The sequence below is a fragment of the Meleagris gallopavo genome, chromosome 1 (assembly GCF_905368555.1).
Source record: "Meleagris gallopavo chromosome 1, MGAL_WU_HG_1.1, whole genome shotgun sequence".
Lineage (NCBI taxonomy): Eukaryota > Metazoa > Chordata > Aves > Galliformes > Phasianidae > Meleagris > Meleagris gallopavo.
This window is the reverse complement of record NC_139404.1, coordinates 35,016,134-35,037,556: the sequence shown is the minus strand read 5'-3', so window position 1 is coordinate 35,037,556 and position 21,423 is coordinate 35,016,134. Positions and strand designations below refer to the sequence as shown.

At 39.7% G+C, this 21,423-nt stretch overlaps 1 protein-coding gene across 5 annotated transcripts in view; it reads right to left on the bottom strand.

The window, feature by feature from the left end:
* FRS2 (fibroblast growth factor receptor substrate 2) overlaps nt 1-21,423 on the bottom strand; it is a 50,404-nt gene that overhangs the window by 24,732 nt on the left and 4,249 nt on the right. Inside the window, exon 2 of one of the 5 annotated variants that reach the window (XM_085221081.1) lies at nt 11,507-11,566. The exons of 1 other annotated variant lie outside the window; for it this stretch is intronic. The gene's annotated coding sequence lies outside the window, so the exon portion shown is untranslated. Of the gene's footprint in view, nt 1-851; nt 976-3,307; nt 3,485-11,506; nt 11,567-21,423 lie in introns of those variants that run through there. 3 more of the 5 variants (XM_085221093.1, XM_085221089.1, XM_085221102.1) reach the window with 3 other exon arrangements.

Below are 21,423 nucleotides of genomic sequence, written 5' to 3'. Positions count from 1 at the left end.
CATCTTCCCTACAGCCCCAACTCATGGGATACACGGGGAAGATGAATAATAGCTATTTACATTCTCCCTTGTATCAGAAGGTCTGCGTAGACTCTTTATTGGCAATTGATGAGAAATAAGATCCATGACCTCAGGGAACCTTTTGTAATCATTAAATTGCATCTGTCAAAGAGCAAGTTTAATTTGTTTATTCTTTACAGTTGCAACAGAAAGGAACATATATACAGCTAGTTTGGTAGAGCCACAGTGACCTTACTGTCCTTTATTTTGTTAGCTGAGTATTATACTACTTTAGACAACTGCTGTCCAGTGTTAATATGACACAGTATTGTCTTTTACGATTAATGTATCTTTCCACAGAATCCATACCGAGTTTTCCACTTTGCATGAATACCCTCTACAGATTTTAAAGATCACTAAAAATAAAACGGATAAGCAACATGAATGGAAATAGGAATGTTTGTGTGTGCGTGTACAAGTGTCAGTGCCTGAACATCAGAATGAGGATTAAAAGCTTAGCCTGTACTGAAGAAGAATACTGCTCCCACAGCAGCGCTCCCAGCAGCAAGGCAAGCTCCCTGATCACAGTGCAGACCTCTCAGACCTCTGCCAGAAGCACCAACCCTCACAAGCTTTCATTGCACGTATCAGCCCTTTTCCTGCTAACCCACCCACAACACAGGTTACTGACAAATTTAAAAACATATTAAAAATACATTAATTTTTTAAAAAGGAAAACCAGACAATGAATCGCTGCCTGTCTTCAAGATTTACAGAAGCTGAAGAGAGAAACGACCACGTCACAACACCTGCTAATCGCTAAAGGAAATAAAAGGTCATCCAACTATTACCTCAGCACCACCACGACCACCATCAAGAGGATTTGACAGCTTTTTTCTTGTCCTGTGTCTCTCACAGGAGATCCTGGCCAATCCACTGGGGCGCAGGCGTTTTATTGTTCCAAGTCTGTAGTTTGAATGCCTGTTTGTACAGTAAAGGTGCCAATTTTGAAGAGAAGGAGTTTAGAATAAATTAAAGCCTCCCCAACCAAAGAAAGTCACATTTAATTTTATTTAAAACAAGTCCTTCCATAAGATTCCTTCCATTAACAAGTTTGACTAGGTGTGTTTTAGAAATCACTTCTGTGAAAGGTTTTCAAGATTCTACTGTCTACTCCGTGTCGTCACACAACATTTGTAAGCAGTGGCACCTCCAACTACAAAAGTCGTAATTCTTTAAATCAAGAACTTTAAATATATTCACCATATTGTACTGAAATTATCACCTTTTACCTTAAGCAGCAGATAATTTGTAAGGAGAAAAAGTAGCCTTTCTGGACTCCTGTCCTGACAGCACGTGCATATTTTGTGGTCAAGTCTGCTGCCTAAATGTGTGCAGCACGCAGGAGCCACATCATTTTCCTTATTGCTGCATAAAGACTTATTTTACAGGCAGTTCCCACCTGCCTGATGTTCCTCATTTTTGGGTCAGCACTTAGAGTAGGTCTGGGATTCCTAAGCACATACGAAGATTCAGCTGCAATCCTCTCCTAATGAGCAGCACAACAGAGGCATAGCTCAGTTTAAAAAAAATTCAATTTAAACACAAATGAAAAATGAAAGACCTAAGAATTGCATGAACTCGCCTGGTACTGGGACAGCAGTCTTTAGTCTCAGCCTCAACAAACCTCACACACCTCCATGCCCCCCTGGCTATGGGACCATTCTTCCAAGCACTGCACAGCGTCAAACATGACCTGAAATGCTGCAGCCCTCAATACCTTCACAAAAGATTTTTATTGCTGCTTTTTTTTTTTTTGCTGCCAACTGCATTCAGTGGCAATCTCTATGCATGAGTTCACACTGTCACTTCTGCACCTTCTAGATAGTAAGAATATGGACTATAGACTTTGAAATACCACATGAAAATGTCAAACACTGAGTAAGGAAAGTGAGCTGATTTGGTTTACAGCCAGCATGGGCAAGCTTCTTGCCTATTCATTTTGCTAGCACCACATGGCTACTTTGAATGTCCATTTTCTCTTGAAAATGCTTAATTCCAGACACTGCTGAAGATGTCAGTGCATTATCACCACTGTTAGACGTAACTATGACAAAGCAGCATCACTTGAAAATGGCATCAATTCCACAATGGGGTCTTTTCTTTACCTGGGGCTAACGCCCCCCGAATTTACCTTCCATCACTACATACATTTTCATTCTGATCTATTTCCACATTGGAAAACACATATTAAAAGGGGAAAAAACATCCAACATGAGTATTCCTTGAGTACACTGCATTACTTCTTCAAATTTAAATTGTACTATTCAATGAACAACACAGATCGTTCTCATTCCATGCCAGCTGTACTATTCAATTGATAGCAAGGTAGTATCACTTAGCAAAGAGCATTACATTTCAAAGTACAAGCAATAGCTCCTCTGTTGCATTTTTTATTCTTTAACTTCAAAAAGGCCTCTCAAACAAGAAAAAAAAAAAAACAAACTCACAACACCCTGGGAGCTCTCTGCAGACCTCCATGGCAATCACCAACTGAAGCAGTGAAGTAAGCTGACAAGTTGTCTTGCCAACCATCAGATCTCTTAAGCTAGCATTCCTCCAAATGAAGCCTGTAAGTTCATTTCACTTCCCCATCCCTCCTGCCTCGTCCTTCAGTCTGAGTGGCACAAGACAGCACATGCAGCTTGCGATGGAGCACAGCAAGGTGCCACGGCAAGAGCAGTCACAGCCAAATGCAGGCAGGGTATCGGGCAGGCATTGCAGGAAGGAGCAGAAGGATTGCTGGGCTGCCTGGAAACACGTGGGCACCTCTCAGGAGGCCAACCTCCTGCTGTCAGGAGGCTACAGGAGAACACAAGACAGAGGAACTGCTATGTGCCCTCCTGTCTGCTGCTGGCCACAGGTGAACGCTAACTCTCATCCATCCCCATGGTGAGCCGCTTCATGGAGCAAGGCCAGTTGAAAATATATTTTTGGAAAGTTATGTTTCAGCAAGTTTAGCTTCCTGAGCTGCCTCCCTGCTGGCCTGGTGACAGAGCTGGCAAAACAGAGGGGAGGCAGGAATGTGCAGGGAGAGCAAGGCTACAGCTAGCTGCACTCTGAGCTCAGCTGCAGCGCCAAGCCAGACCCAAATCACAGCTTCGTCAGCACTACAGGACTAGAGATAAATCATCTTATGCCCTCTTCCAGCTAACAGTGTACATCTCTGCCTAAATGCAAGTGAAATACCATTTGCTGCTACAGAGAATTAAAATACAAACAAAGTACTAATAAGGAAACCACTTACCCACCTACGTTTCAGCTGTCTCAGGCTGCACTTTGTAGAAACACTTCTGTAGTTACCCATCACTCCCACACACCAATATTTCACTCATAGCTGATCAGTGTTAAAAATAATCATTATTTTCCTTGCTGGAGTGTTCCTCATGTGGACCAGCTTCCTAATCAGGCTCACCACATGAGCACACAAACACAAGGAAGGGGGTGGCACTGTTTATACCAACAGCACCACAAAGAGAAACGCTCCTGATACCACACCCACAGATACACCTTTGTAGTTACTGTGTGATGCAATTAAGCTATCAATCATACCTCGCTATCAGTGTAAAGGCACAGGAACACAGATGAACTTAATTTAAGCAGGCATTTTAACATGATTTTAACAGGGAACATTAATAGCAAAGCAAAATGGATACCAGCCCAACCCAACAGCCTTCTGTAAGGCGACAGGTAACTTCATTTATACCATTTAAAACAGCCAGCTCGCTTCTTCGGGGTATTACAAATCCATCCAAAGCATGACAGAAAAAAAAAAAAAGAAGAAGAAAAAAAAAAAAAAATCACACATTTTAACATCTACAGCACCGTGATTTTGTGGATGAAAACTTGGGTCTCTAACAAAGCAGCAGTTTGTTAGAAAACACAGGATGTAAAATGTTTTGGCACAAAACATTAAATAAAATGCCCATAAAGCTTGCTGGCACTTACTTTGACAAGAATGGAAAAAAAATAGTTTGCTCAATTCTAAGAACTAGGTTTGTATTTTAAATTAAATTTATATGATTCAACACCACAAAGTGGACTTCAACTACAAATGAGTGAAAAGAGAATAAATAATTCACACAGAAAACTTACAAACTCCTTTCTAGAGTTACTCCTGACCTGAAAGCTCAGAGCAGTAAAATATCTACCCAAAGCACTGATCTCCCTCCCTATGTTTCTCTACTCTGGCTTACCAGCATTTCTGCAGTCAACACCCCATCCTAACAAATAGCTGTTTTAAGTACAGTAAACTGCTGTTGTTAGTGTTGATACTCAACCTCCCTTAAAATAGTTAAAGAATCTTCTCAGTCTCTACAAGACAATTCAGCTGCTCAGGAAAGCCCCGAGAACAATGTGCAAGCCAGCAAGCAAAATCCCAAACCAGCCTTTTTTGGTGTTTTGTTGGCTTTCTGGACATAAGATTCAGGGGAAGGGTTTCCAATCAAGAGTCTAAAATAAAAACCATTACCATGTTATTTCTGAAGTGCTTTCTTGCGCTCAAGGGAGATGTGGGATGCTGCCAGGTATCTGAGTAAGTTCATTACAAATGGATTAAGATGAGATTTCTGACTGAGAAGTTTCAGTTTAGTAAATATGTACACCCCAAAATCATTGGTCAAATGGAAAAAAAAAAAAAAAAAAAGATGGTTTACACTTCAAGAGAAGATAACTGCTTAGAACCTTTGAGAATGAGAAATCTGTTTCAAAACCCCATTAAGTATAAAAAACCACCAAGTGACTAAACAAGAAATATGTACACAGTAATTAATGTATGCAATAAACTGACAAGAAAACTGGTGGAGCTTTGATCTCTTGAGCAGCTCGAAAATCAAGCTTGGATACTTTTCTGGAGTACATTATTTAGGTAGAAAGTTAACTGGTTTCAATTCAGGAGTAAATGGGTGAGATGTAATAGCTTATCTGAAAATGAAGTCAGACCAGGTTCTCCATTCTAGCCTTAAGCAACGTATGACTAAGAACAAATGCTGGCACTGAAAAGTAAAAACAAAACAGAAGAGTAAGCCTTTCTCCACTATTCAAAGATTTTTGAAAGCAGTCAGAGTAAAAACTGAATCTGAACACTATATTCCTCCCAAGAAGTACATTTCAGCATATCATCTCATTGCAGGTAGGACTGATGTAAGTTACAGAAATGACTGAGAATCCTAAAACACGGAACAGTGAAAATAATGCGAATAAACATGCGTGGTTGCAAAGCATCTTTGGACAGAAAAATCAAAATATTTGCTATGTAACAAAGCTACAAAGTCTGAAGTGTAAACTGCAAGATTTCATTAACATAACTGGTATTTTTGATCTACTATCTTTGATAAGGAGTTTTACATAACTTCAGTATGCTGTTAAGGAGATATTTTCCAGAAGCACACAGATCAGGTAACAATATCACAAGACACTTCGTTGAAATTTGATTCCTAAAGCACGGTTACCAAAAAACAGCCTCCTCCTTTTCAGTCTACTTAGAGATTTTTCTACTCTTTTGTCTTTCATGTATCATCTCATCTCCTGCCACAGGACTACCACTGGAAAATACTCCGAAAGCAACAAGCATCCCTTTGGTACCAGATGTGAGGTTTCACGACTCAGCAGGCTGATAAGCATCATCACACTCCACTTTCATACTCTGTTTAGCACAGAAGGCCAGTTGGATGAAGCCACACAACACCCCAGATGACAGACCGGGCACCACTGCTTGACTACCTGCTTTCCATTTATTCCCTTGTCTTTGTTTCAGCTAATCCCTAGCCCAAACATATCCAGGAAATCTCTAACATTGTTGCTGTACAATCATTTACAGGGTATGTGTATTTTTCCTATTTTGTGTGTCAATCTTATCCATTTATACAACTGTACAATTTACATTCCCTACAGTTTACCCTTAATTTCGGTATAGACAGTTACGAGTTTGTGCATGCAATCCCATCCTTCAACAGAGATTTTATTTGATATCCTGCTCCACATAACTCCTTAGACCCCACAGTTTTACAGAGATATCAAACCTGTGGCTAATAGGAACAGACTTGGAAATGGAGATGCGCACAACCTCTTAGTAAACCTGACCTAGGTAAAGCTTCCCATTGAAATGCAGCTATACCTTCTTTACAGTCAACACTCGGCTCCAACAAATCACTTTTTTTTTTCCCCCAACCCTTTAGTGCAAATGGTCCACAAGAATAAAAGAGTCAAGATTATAAAATGTAATGGACAAAGACCTTGAAATAAAGACATCCTGAAGACACACTCTGCCAAAAAATACTTTGCCATATAGGAACTGCATTCTAAGAGATAAAACGAGTATAAAGGTCTTATTCACATGAGATCAAAATCTTTTCCACTGCCATTTTTAGACCTTTGTTTGCACACCAAGGAGAAAAAAAAAAAAAAAAAAAATCATAGAACCATAGAATTACCAAGGCTGGAAAAGACCTACTGGATCATCCAGTCCTACCATCCACCTACCACCAACAGTACTCACTAAATCATGTCCCTCAACACATCATCTAAATGTTCCTTGAACACCTCCAGGGTTGGTGACTCCACCACCTCCCTGGGCAGCCCATTCCATCACCCGAGCATCTCGTCAAGAAGTCTCCTGCAATTCCCCTACAGTCTGAAGTCTATACTTGGAGAGAAGATGGGTCAGAAGAGCACACACCCAACAAACATTTCAAAAAGCAGTTACTGCACAGTAAGTGAAGTTGACCCCGTATCAGTGTGGCTTGCACTCTAAACAGCCAGCAAGAACTTCAACAAAGAAATAGTCATTAAAACGGTGCAACTCATTTCAACCAAATGTACCATCTGTCCCAGCTGCCCTGCAAGCTTCTAATTTTGATACTGGCATGTTTTGGAAACACATCAGGAAATATGCTTAACTGGTGCAGAGAACTTTGGTCGTCAATTGGATTGAAACATCCATTTGTTACCTAGTCACAAAACGCACAGAATTATCCAATTTACCAGGCTTTGATACAAAAAGGTCAGTCTTTACTGAAGCCAAGCACCAAACAGGCAGATGGATGGTTAATTAGAACCCACCAGCACAGTAATGTCCTGGTGGAGGGGGCAGAAAACACAGCCAAAGTTGTAACAGATCTGTGAGAACTACCCCAAAGATTTCACATTGACCTACGAAGGGGGAAAAAGCAATGCCCCAAATGGTCAAGCAATATAACGATATCACAGGTATCGACAGCCTGTGCATGTCTTCCCAATGAATTTACCCACACACAATATAATGCTGAATAATATCAAAACAGTTATTAAATACTAGATGTTTCCATGAATACATTAATTCAATGTAGTTATCTTTAATTGTTCTTGCTTCTTTTCTTCATTCAGAAAAAGAGCAATACAAATAGCAAAACCAGATGTTATAATGCGATTAACATCACAAGATCGCCTGGTGATTCACTGCAAGTTTTCTGTTGTCTTTAAGGACATTTCTGGGGAGAATTGAGAAACCAAATTCCTGTCAACATCTGTGTTTAAGACCACCCTTTAGTAAAACTAGAAGTCAACATTAACAATTTCAGTTTTGTGTAACAAGCACCCTATCATTCTGAACTTAACAGTGAAAAGAACTCCCAGATAAATTAGTATCTTAATCTATTCTGCACATCAAAGCAACAATGCTAATCTATGCAGACAAAACAGGAGCAGGCCGAATGTAACCAAAAGCACACCTATTTTATCAGTAGCAGCAAGCAGTTTATGAAAAGGAGCTACTGAGGTTAAGGTTAAAGAAAGTGCTCTTACAAGCAAATATTCATAAGGGTCACGTTTAATGTCAAATATTTTAACACTGCAGGCAGATATCTTTGAAAACCGTTGGAACTGCAAACCACATACTCAGTGCAAAGCTTTTGAAAGTTTAAGAGTTTCCCTTAACTATTATAGTTTACAATTTCAGAAGTCACATTATCTTAAACCGGTCCCAGCAGCCACACCTACGTACGTGTGGTATAGGAGTGACTGGAAGCTGGGGAGAAGGATGTACAAAGCTCCAGTTTACTAATGAAATTCAGCTGTATTGTATTCATACCTCCTTTCCATTATTAGTACCTTGGCACTTTAACCAGAGATCTTGGTATTTAGTTATGCAAAGGGAACAACTAAGACCACTGTGTACCTTTAAAAAAAAGCCAAAAGAGTGAATACTGCTAATCAAAACAATTGTGTAATGCTCACTAAGCACTGCAGATTAAACACTGGGCTACTGCATCAACTTTTGCACTGCCAATCCCTGATTGCTTCCCTGAAAACAAACCAACAAAAAAACAACAACAAAAAGCCAACAATAATTTCTTACTGCTCTTGTGAAATTTTGGACAGTTCAAACCATGACTCATGGCCAGTATTTAAGTATCTTCAAAAAGTTGTAATTCCCTACCAGAACCAGAGTAAGTTTAATCCTGAGCACCCCACTTATCTCACGGATAAGAAGGCCCCACTACCACCAACAACAGGAAGGGTGAACCATGCAGCCTAAGGAGAAGTCACACATTTTTGCCTGGCCACTGGTCATATTTTCATTGTTCTAAAGTGGCCATAAAAACTGTTTCATTATCATGTAAAGGGATACTACAGGAACCTGCTAAAATACATCATCTTGTGTACCACTTTTATCGACACCACCCATAGAACACCTATGGAAAAGAAATAGGGCTGCAGCCTCCGAAACTGCTTCCTTTCAACTTAATTTATGCAAAGGTAAGCTGATATAAAAATACAGCCATGCATCCGAAGTATAATTTCAAGCAAATACCAAAATCTGCTTAAAAGTTGGGGAAAATAAGGTTTTTATAAAAAGCATAATAGTTCAGTTTCAAGATAAACAACAGTATTGGTATGACTCACAAATCTACACTTATACAAGCAGCATGCTGGCATTCTGCAACTCCTAGCAGTGCAATTTTTAACACCCACTGACACAGCGGTTCAAGGATTAAAAATTCTGCAGAAATACAGCTTCAGAAGTCCCTAAATATTTAGGAACAAGAATGGCAACCATTTATCCAGCACGGATTTTGTTTTAAGAAGAAAATAAAAATCCACCTACTCCTACAACTTTACAGTACAGACATAAAACTTCACTTGAGCATAAAGTTAAGATTAAGCTTCTGACATTTAAGTCATTTCATCTGACTGACAGAAGTCATTCCTATCACTTTTTGAAAAGTCAACACAGATGTGAAGCATGCTTACCAACTCCAGCACTGTCCCACTCAGCAGTAAATTATATTTCATAAACACACAGCATGATGCCTCTGGAAGCCCGTGATTTGCAGACATCAGTGTCTCCCCTTCCCAAGTGGGAGTGATCTATGTACGTGCTCGATCAGCATTAAGACTAATTCAAGTAAGACCATAAGCTTCAAGCCTTCACATTAAGTAACACATTTTGTCCTGGCAGCAAGTCTGATTACTAATGGCTTCTTTCACCTTAAAATTAATTTTCAGTAAACTAGAGGGACAGCAGCATGTTTTATAAGCTTCTTAGGCTACTTAGTACTTCAAGTTAAAAGGGTATCTTTGAAATGATAACTAAGTATTGTTTGAAAATATTTTGGCAGTGGCACAGAATCTCCAAAGAATAGCCCTAGATTTAACTCAATTATCCTTTTACAAGAATTGTGGTTTGAGAAAACACAACAACTTCATAAACATAATAATCACTAAGCTTAATAGCCTTTGGCAACAATGTTCCAAGCAAGTTTGGGTATTCCAAGATAAACCATGAAAATGCGTGTCTCAGACTGCACAAGCAAACAAACACTTCGGTCAAAGCAACACATTATATCTAGCAATAACTGAGTTAGTCAACAGGAACGTTGCAGAAACTGCAACCCAAAATCTGCAAAAGCTACTTTACGTTCTAGAACAGAAATAGAGAAAAATTGGAGAAAAGTTGGAGCTGCAGAAGCAGTGCAAAATAATCACGACTCTACAGGGCACGTTAATCTCAGATATTCTATCCATTTATTGCAGTTCTTTCTACACTGGAAGACTCTCCCAAACAAAGCACAGAAGTTATTTATCACTGCATACTGCAGAAATGGGAATTTAGAACTAAGAAAGCTGATACCTGGAGACACACTAAGACAGTCCAGCATTATAATGCAGACTTTACAAGCAATAGACGATACTAAGCAGGTTTGACTAACTCAAGCATCCCAAATGCAGAACAAGCTAAAATTCAAGCTTCTTCCCACTGATTCCCAGCCCCCTTTTATTATCAAGTCCCACTCAATCCTTTAAATTCTTCCCCTGCCCTATCTTTCCAAGCTCCTATAATGTTTGGTTCTATGCCTGCATCAGATGAGTTTTCTATAAGGTCTGACCAGTGTAACACACTTCTTAATTACTTATTCTAAAGATGACACATGCTCTAATTCTGTTGTACAACTTCACAACAATTATTTAAGTCTTCACATAGATCCAAGATTACAAACCTAACATCCCTAGGCCCTTTCAAACAAACAGCCCATTTATGCTGACTAGCTGAAAGTGCAGATTCATTTCAGCACATTGCTCCATAAACTACAGTATGAGAAAACTGTATTTTATAATTCAAAAATAAATACTACTTAAGTGTCTGGAAGAATGAACATTACACAAAGTACATGTTTCACTGGAAGGAAAAAGGACTTCTAATTTAGTCTATTTCAGTTACCCTATATGTTTTTATACACCCTATATGTATACTCCATACACACATACACACACAACATTGCAAGAGATAGGGCAGCAAAACATAGTGCAGAAGGGAAAACAAACAGTTGGAAAACTTTTCAATAATATAGCACAGCCAGAACATATTCATCCCCTGTTTGTGCTGTGCCAGCAGCTGGAAGGTTGTGTTATGCTGCAAGCAGGGCTCCTGTCAGACTGAAACCTGCCTGGTGCTGCATACGTACAAATCTGCTGCCACAGCAGAAATGCAGACCAGCTCCCCAAACAGCAGGGTCACTAAGAAGTTAGTTTATTTACAGGAAAGGATGAGAGAAACAGTATGAGAATTCCAGTTTATAGGAAGAAATGGGGAGAGAAAGATTAATCCTAGCGTGCAGCTGTTCTAAAGCAACTAAGTCCTTTCTATACTATGGAACAAAGCTATACTTTCTGTTTTAAAGCCCTCATAAACAATTTGCTTCCCTGTAAGTAGTAAAAAGCTTAAGTTTATAAATTGCTTGTAAATGTTAGATCCAACTCAGAACTTACAAATGGAGGAAGCTCTGACCTCCGGTATGTAATTCATCAAGGCACACCAGATGACGTTTTCCTATGTGCCTCTTGCTTTGGTCTAAAGTTTTAATGATTTCAAATTGTAGAGGCAGATAAAAGAGTGAAAGCTGGTCAAGCCCCTTGGTTATCAGCCAAAATACATTAATTCCTGTAGGTCATAACCAGTTTCTAGACATACCTTGCAAGACAGATGGATCATTTGAGGTCTGCAACTGAGCAGAAGGAAAACTCACGTTACCTGCAATGAAGGAAATGTAGGAGAAATACAACATTTTCACTTCAGAAATTTCATCTTCCAATTCTTCTCCACACCAATCACTCTCAAATTATGTTTAACATTAGGTATATAGTTTAGATAAAAAGAGCTTTTATCTGCTATCATTGTCTCCAGGGTTGCATTCAGTAGAACAACGATCCAATGTCCCTCCGTAAATCAGTTGAGCTCCTCAAAAAGTCTCTAATGAAGGAAAGTACTGCAAGAATTAGCATTAGCAATTTAAGACTCAAAACATGTAGCAAGTTTGACTACTGTATACATCATAACAGTGTGAATGTGCTGATCAGCCTACCTTACTGCCCACTCCCTTTGCACTGTAGACAAGCCCCAGATGTGCCTCAGATATAGCCCTGGTTCTCTAACCAGAAGCAACCGAGCTGGGTCTGTTTCTATCACAGCTGCTACTGAATGGTCGTTAACACCTCCAGAATAATTACTTAATCTGTTGTGATCTTGATCAAATGCAATGAACTTTCCCTGAAGTCCAGGGGCTGATGAATTGGTTCCACACAGCCCCACACTACCTCCTGCACGCAGTCCTGCCACACTCGTCTGCCTCTAATGGGGACCATAAGCATGTCAACTTCCTTAACTTTCCCCATTTTAACAGCCCTTCATCAGTTGCACCATATTTACTTTATTTCATCTAGAAAAACAATTCTTAGCTGCTGAGGTGATGCTTATTTTCTTATTATTGTAGCCACTGAACCGAAGCCAAACTGGGTGAATAAATCCGTATGAGTATGCCAATTTTTGTAACTGACATACTGAAATGATAGCTGATTTCTTCAATCCTTAGCACATCAGGGCTTCCCTGTTTGTCATCAGACAGCCCAGGGAACGACGACCACAAAAACCCCAACCTCAGCATACTGCCCACGTGGCACTGGATACGACTGATGTGAGAGTTTGCTGAGAACCGCATATAGCTGATGCTGCCCATTTCAGCTACACGTGCAAACACCTCTGTCATGTCACTGTCACAGGTTTACGCCATTGATAATGACACACCTTACACAAAGTGCATCTTTTAGACTAGCAACAGCCAGCAAAAGATGAAAAGAAAACAACACTAAAATACATGTATAAATAACAGACAAAACACATGAAATGCGTATGAAAAATCCCAGAGCACCACAAAACCCACGGTTACAGTTCATTACGTTAGGTGCAGGCTGACAATCATCACACGCTTCTAGGGAAGCATTCAGACCTTTCCTGGAACCAAAAGGAAGTTCTGGGAAGCAGCAACCAACGTTAGCCAGGAGCTGATGCATACGGTTCACTGTGCAGCCGAGGTGCCAGCCCTGCCTCACGCGGGAAGCAAACACTGACCCACACACACATCAGCCACTACACTGCTGCAGAGCACAGCACGGCCTTTTAAAACAAGCAAACACCAAGCTGCAAGGCACGCTGTAAAATGATTTACAAACGGTTTGATCAGCCACATACAAGACAGTTGTGCAAAGCAAACAGAAGAAAAAGTGCACTGGCTGTCCCAAGCTGCAGTGCCTCTGCTTCTAGGGCACAATGAAAACGAACTACTGGCATCCAGTTGAACTGTCAGCGCCTCACCCAGCTTGGTCTTAGTCTCACTGGTAGCTTAAAAGCAAAATATTCACAAATACAGATTTGAAACCCAAAGAAATCTTAAATGAAATCTGTTATTAGGGTTAGCCTATGAGGAACTTTGTAGGAGTTTAGCTTGAAACACACTGAATTTTACATCAAACATTTTGGTGACAGTTTCAGTTACGTTTTCTTTTTAATATAGCCTGACATGCTAAAGATGCCTCCTTACCCCTTCAGGTTTTACATTATCTTTAAACACGTCTATATCTTATTCCACAAAGTTATAAAAATTAAAAAAAAAAAAAAAAAAAAAAGCCCACCTCAATATAGTCAATCTGTAATGATAGGTAATCAATGATCTAACTCAAAAAATGTCTCTCATCTTGGAATTTATTCACATAACACTCTTACAGTGAATGTAGACCACATTTTCTCTCAAATCACAAACAGCTTAACCCACAGTATCTACTATTTGAGGTAAAATACAACAATATTTTTACTGTTCACTGAAACCCACTCAACTTTATTATTCCATCATTTCAAGCACTCCTCTGTTTTCTTTCCTTTTTTGTTCTGAAGTCAAGAAATACCAAAGGGTTTCAGGAGCTACATCCCCTTGATACAACACACTTGAGAAACTACTTTTCATACGGAACTAATTTAAAATCTAACTACTTAAAAGCCTCATTACTACAGTATTTCATATATTCCTCCTTAGTTGACGGGGAAGTTTCATATATTTCATTTCACAAAGAAGTCTGCGCTCTTTTCAGCTTCTGGATTACATCCAATTTTTGATAATTTGAATGCCAGCATTTCTACACACTAATGATGGAGCAGAATGAATGTTATCTAACCCTTCCTCATCTACCCCTCCCTCCAATAATTTTAGCTAATAATCACCAACAAAACTCCATTACAAGAGCAAATCCAACACATCTAGGTCACTCATTTTTATGCAGGGCATTGGAAAACAACATGAAAAAAAAAAAAAGCTGTCTGCCTCCTCTAGATTTTTTTAACATTAGAAAATAGGTTTTGCTTCAAGTATGGTTTTTTTTCTTGAAAATTTTCTAGAATTTCATGTAATCACACTCTATAACAGAACATAAAAACTATGTCACTGTGTCAGTCAATCTCAAAGTAACTATTCAATACGTAGCACACGGAAACGAAGATTTTTTTTGATGCAGAAGTCTAACACTGTATATTTCGTGTATAATATCCCATTTGCTCCAGTACTAAAACTTATGCTGAAGGCAGAATGTTTCCTTGTACTACAAGGCACAATCCCTCATGCTCTGCTCACAGGGTGAGCCAGGCACCATGCAGCCTGGCATCTCAAAATCAAAGCAGGAGCACTTGGACGTATCACACAACAACAAGTTTGTATCACTGTACTTGTTAACATGAAAGTAGTCAACCTTTAATTACTTTATTTAATCTTTCCCCAGAAGAGCTACTTCTCATGAAGTACTCCAAGTTGCAGGTGCAAGGTTTACTCCTCCTTCACACATCTTCCTACACCAAACTAGGAAGTACCCGCCTTTTGGGTCTCCTTTGCTCCAACAGTGTTCAAAAGCAGTAAATAGCAAACTGATTGGCATACAAAGTAGTTGCACCTATTTTTCTTATAGACTTTGCTGAGTTTTCTCACCTGCAGTTGCACAAGTCAAAATATTAAGTACAGAATCACAGAATGGCTTGAGTTGGAAGGAACCTCAAGGATCATGGATCTCCAACCCCCCTGCCACATGCAGGGCCACCAAACTCCACATTTAATACTAGACCAGGCTGCCCAGGGCCCCATCCAACCTGGCCTTGAACACCTCCAGGGATGGGGCATCCACAGCCTCTCTGGGCAGCCTGTTCCAGCACCTCACCACTCTCACTGTAAAGAACTTCCCCCTGACATCCAACCTAAATCTTCACTCCTTCAACTTAAAACCATTTCCCCTTGTCCTGCTGTTTTCTCTACCCTTTCAAAGAGCTGACTCCTCTCCTGTCTGTAGGCTCCGTTTAGGTACTGAAAGGCTGCAATGAGGTCACCCTGCAGCCTTTTCTTCTCCAGGCTGAACAAGCCCAGCTCCCTCAGCCTGTCTTCATAGGGGAGGTGCTCCAGCCCTTCAGTTCTTAAGCAGAACCTTAAAAAATATTAAGAGTCCCTCAAAATCATGCTCCAATTTACATATCAATAGATAAGAGCAGTGGAAGCTATCAGATGTGATGTGAACATAAAACTTGATTTAACTGTTTGACAACTGATTTTTTACATGTTTGTTTTTGTGAGCCCTAAAACTTTAGTATCTAAACTGAGGCACAACCAATCCAAAGCTGCTCCAAGGCTGAGCTTCGAGGGCTGTCAAAGATACTTATGTCCTTTGCAGGGGAGACAAGATGGAGACAGACCATCCCTAGATAAGTGTTACTGATTTATCTTAATGTTAGCAATGAAGAACTCACAAAAAAAAAAAAAAAAAAAAAAAGTTAAACGTGTACAGTATCAGCATAATCATACCTTCAGAAAGGTGTTTTTGTTTTTAAATTCTATGCTATTAACAATATTAAGCTACGTTTTACTGTCGTATAAAACTTTTTAAAACACACCCCTTGAAGTGAATTGCATCCATTTAACAAACATGACTGTATCACAGGTGACTTAATACATACAAACTCTTCAAGAGAAGTAAACTTCAACTTTGCAGACACATGAAATTGTGCTTTACAGGATCAACTTAGACAGGACAAGGAAGTCTGATGCAGGAAGAAATAAATATTTATTAAGCAAACAAACTGACACTTATGGATGAAAGTCACAGTAAAAGAAAACACATATGTGAAGGTCAGATGATCCACATTCTCTGTAGGCACAGAAAATCCAAGATAAATAAAACTTCAGATTTCGAAGGGCAGCTTGTTGCCCTTTGCTAGTAGAAATATTTCAAGATCCTAAGTGGCCATAAGTATCTGAAAATAACAGCCATAATATATACTTACACTCAAAGAGTCTTACAGAAACTAGAAGCTTATCTAAGTTTCTGGCCTGTGTTGTGCCTCTAAGACAAAACAAACATTGCTCCAGAACTGAAGACCTAAAAGACAAGCAGAAATCGCTTTCCCCACTTTTGTTTTCAAAACAGGTTCTGGAACTTGGAGGAGGGGGAATGTAAGCACTAGGTAAGAAAGGTTTACCCATCTATCTGCCTACCTGAAAAAGGAGGAGTGGGGGCAGGGTGAAAGGAAAATAGTTTCAAGTCTATGTAGCACATTCCCCTCTTCCCTTCCCGTAAACATTCTTTTCTAGTCCAGCAGCTTTTAAGAATGAAGCATTATCAAGAGTTGCAGGACTGCCTGATTGGCATGTATTACTCAAGATACCCCTAAACATAGGCCTAACAATATTATAATACTGAATAATTACCATAGAATTATAGAATGGTTTGGTTTGGAAAGGCCCTTTAAGACCATCTAGTTCCAACCCCCTGCTGTAGGCAGGGACACCTCCTTCCAGACCAAGTTGCACAAAGGTCCATCCAGCCTGACTATAAAATTCAATGCTCAGAGAACAATTTATTGGATAACATTGAGTATAATGTTAGCTTGTTCATTACTTTTTGAGATCTAAAATGTTCCAGCCAAATGCCTTTTTCTAACAAAGATAAATGGAATGGCATTCTTCCCAGCCAAACTGCAAATAAAGAGGATGCTTTCTCACTAAAATCAATGCCATAGCCTAAAACATATACTGTAAATGAAGATAAGAAGAGAGATATTCACATTCACACAGAGCATCATTCACACATTTGCTAATTAAATGCTTTTAGGAACCTTAAAGGAGGGGCTAATCGTTTTGGAGTAAGACCATCTCCAAGCTTGCTACGCAAATACTGCATGGACTGATGAAAAACTTTCAGCTTATTTTGGCATTGATGTGGGTGCACCTCATAAAATTAACACTAGAGCTGCCACTGCTCTTTCACAGTTGTTGCTGTACAAATTGAGGAGCAATACACACCCCATGCTTTCAAGGCCTGGAAGGCTACTCAGTGGTCTTAAGGAGAAGGAAACACAAGGCAGCTGCTATGACTCAGAAGTGATTCATGACTATTTAATTCTATCATCCTAGAACTTTGCAAAGACAGGTACAGCAAGCTAAAGTAGCTAAACTATTGTAATCATTATAATTGAAAGCAAAGTCTAAACAATCAATAGGGAAATCGCAAGTCATTGTGATCCAATCTTCTATGAGACATGAAAAAATATGTAGGAGTCAGGTGGCTTCTCCTATTCATTAATAAAGAAAAAAAAATAAGAAAAAAGCTGGCTTCTGCTGAGATCAACATTTGCTCTGCAATAAGAACGGTATTTAATACTGTGTTTACTGCAGGTTAGATGACACACAAATGGAATTAAAAGAAAAGCTCCAGACTTCAACAGAGTTGTCTTGCCCAATAAAATTTTTAAAACGCAGCAAAGAATATTTACTAACTGAAATCATGTATGAAGACCACAAAATCTGACACTGTACTCCCACAGCAAAGTTGAAAGCGCATCACTCGTGCTTCTTTCCTACTGCAGACTAAGAAAGTACAGCCATCAGACAAGAGAATGAAATTTGGAAGACATGCAGCAGTGTAATTGTCATAGGTCTGTACATTTTCATTCGTTTACTTTTAATAGAAAGGAGCATGCATCCCCTCTAGCTTCTGTAGATAAAAGTGTAGTTTATCTGTATAAGCAGAGACACAATGGGAGGGTACTCTAATAACCCAAAGGCAGAGCTGTAATCATTTTCTCTTGTAGCAGAATTAGCACATACTACATATGATAATACTCAGAAGGTATGCCATGTGAAGGGCATGCCATGGTACATAAGAAATAGACCACGAGCAGCAAGGCAAAGGGAGAGTATGATGTGGAAATACAAGATGCAGACTGTTCAGTCTCAAAGACAACTAACACAGACCTGATGAGGGGAACCAGCAGACAGGCAGACTACTGAAACATCTCACTGGCTGCACCTTACACCGATGGCAGAGATGTGAATTTCAGGAGAGGAGGGAGGAGGCCCTTGAAGTACTCCAGATGACAGATACGGGCCTAAACTTTGTTTGTTAAGACAAAAAAAGAAAATGTAATCTTGGGAGATGATGTTTGGATAAGGAAGAAGGATAGGAATTAAATTTGACTGCGGATTGAAGGAGAAGGAAAAAAAAGAGGGCAACTCCCTAACTACTGCCCTGGGCGACAGAGGATTACAGTGCTGTCAGCAGCACTGCAGAGAGCAAATGAGTTAAGTTAGAGAGAGATGATAATGAGCTCCGAGGCATTCAAAATGTTTATGATAATAAGCACTGCAAGGCAATGCAGGGCTGAATGAAGGCACGCAGAGCCACGAAACTCCACAAAGAAACATGGTAAGCTAAATCAAGGAGATAAGAACAAGCTTCCCATAAATGCTGCACACGTTGGGATTATAGGGAGCAGGAGGACAGAAGATGCCTACAGCAAGCAGCACTGCAAGATTCTTGTTCCCAAGGAGGGACAAAACCTTGGCAGCCTGGCAACCTTCCACATGTCCTATCTTCTACTCCCACCAAACTAAAGCAGCTCTTAGCTGTATGCTTTCTAAAAGCACAACTACTCTCGGAAAATGTAAATACGAGTCTGGTCTGTGATAACTATTCCTGTTACAATTACTGCAGTCATTTAAAAGGAAAAGGTTATTTTATTTAAAATGAAATCGTTCATCTAATTACACATTTTAAACAGTGCTTGAATTTCTGAAAAACACAATTGGACACAAGGAAAAGCCAAAGAAGAGCATTATACCCTCTGCTTCTAACGGTTGGTTGAAAAGGCTAACCCTCCTGGGTGATAGCAAGGATTAACCAAAGTTTCAGTATCTTTATTTTTAATTATTAAACAAAACAACAGTACTATGCCTATACAAAAACAAATAGATATGTGTGTGTGTGTATAAAAACCAAATCCAACTAACAGTCTCCAAGACGTCAGAATAATCGTAACAAATGTCCCTGGAGAAGCAGCCCTCCCCATGTTTGCTTGGTATCTTAATTTGCCTTTGGTTTCAAAATCCTGGGCTTGCCAAGAGCTATTCCTTTCAAAACCTCAGGAATTCCATTACTAGTTTTAAGCTAAATTAAAGGAAAATAGAAGCATTCAATGCATGGCAAAAGTATGCACACAGCGTTTGTTGATACTCATAAATAGACTGAAAATTTTCATCGTCTGAAGGATAACTGCTGCACAGTCAGCTCTGTTTGTGCTGTAGAAGTATGTAAAAAGCTGCTGTTGCCATCTCAGAAAAGCTCAGCAGAAGAGACATTGCTATCACAATGGAATACAGTTTGCACTAGATCATTCATTTTTCACTCAAAGCTTATATGTAAGCCAGAGCTTGTTTTTTTCTGCAGAAGATAGTGGGAGTTTCCCATGTAAAGCTGCTGCTTCAACATCTCCACTTGGGGAAAAGATGGCATCATATGCTAAGGAACAGCAAAACAAGTCAACTCTCTGCCCTGCCAACTATCTGACAAATTATGAAACCAACACATTCTGTCTCAGAAATACATTACCACACGCTACAACATAAAAAAAAAAAATTCCATACAGAATTTTATAAACAGAAGTTTATAAAAACTTTTTCTATTTTCCATCTAATATTGTTCATCTTTCCAATGCTCAGACAACAAACACAGTGTTACCACAATCATTTTTACTGACTGGCTTACAGTAACACTGCGACGTCCCCAGCTGTACATCGCACTAGGTGTTACACTAATGCACGAGGTAATATCTCAGTCCAAAGATCTGCCTGAAAGACAACTGCCTGATGTGTGACGGTAAATCCGAGCAGGTAAGAACCACTTTGTGGTTGCAGGAATTCAGTGGACCTGTCTGATGACGTTTTGCACCTTCCACCAGAAATACAGGAATTCGGGTACCAGCATTCTGCACAGAGGGTCTATTTTCTCCTTGCAAAGGCAGGAAATTAAAGCAACTTTTCACTACTGACTCAGCACACAGTAACGGGTCAGTGGTTTACAGCAACCGTCACCACCATAGGAATGACAACAGCAGCATCTCAACGCTGCCAGGACCAAAATCATCAGGAAGGGAAGCCAAGGGAAAGAAGTCTGATCCTCTGACTCAAAGTGCTAACGGAAACCCAGTCTCTTCCATAGTCAGAGTGCAGACCAGAACTTCTCTCACTTTCTCAGATATGCCAATTGCCCAGTTGTCCTCACAGACATCTCATATCTGATTTCTGAATCAGAACTGCCTGAATGGAAAAGATGCACAAAAAAAGCTATAAAGTAAGAAATACCCAAGAGAAGCTTTGATGTAAGAACACACTTCTGGGACCTTTGGTAAAATCTCAGTTCAATAACCCACCAGTACAGAGGTATTTTAACCAACAGCACTGGATGAGAACCTTTACAGCAAAAGGAAGGAAATGAGGTTCTGCAAGTGGAGCTGGCAGATCTGCTGACTGTGGCAGACTCTGGAAGCTAAAGCTTTGCAGCCAAGGTGGCAACAGCATGCATCATAACCATGTTCTGCTTACAGTAACCAAGAGGAACACATTCTGTAACACAGGTATTAGTCTTTGTCAACCGAGATCCAGGTGAAAAGTTTGGAGATTATCCTGGCCACCTGAAAGTGAGCGGCACAGTAAGCACAGCTCACACAGCAAGAACCTCAGTGCCCTCCAGATGGATGTGAAAGCATTTCAAGAGAACAAATACGACACGAAACTAAAGGATTCAGAAACAAGGAAAGGAAATAGTGATCACAACAACACTTCCACTAATTAGAAAATAATACATACAGTCAATCTCAAACATGCAATAATCATGACATTTTATTGCATAAACATCAGAAGAAAAGCTACTAGTTCTCTTATTACAGCAATCTCAAGCCTGAGGGAAAGACTGAAATTCTGGAAGATCACATGGCTCCAGGAAGATGGGCTTTAACAAAGAGTGAACTAAATCAGCTGTTGTGATTGCTGCCACCCAGACTTGAGGCAGTGAAGAGGAATCTGAAGGGAGTGCTATACTGGAGAATGCTTGACGTGGACACACACACACACACACACACACACACACACACACAGAGATGTTTACATACTTAGATGAGGAGCAACTACACACCAGATTATAACCTGTTCATGTCTGAAATGAAAGTTTACACATAGCACTGATTACACAGAAGGG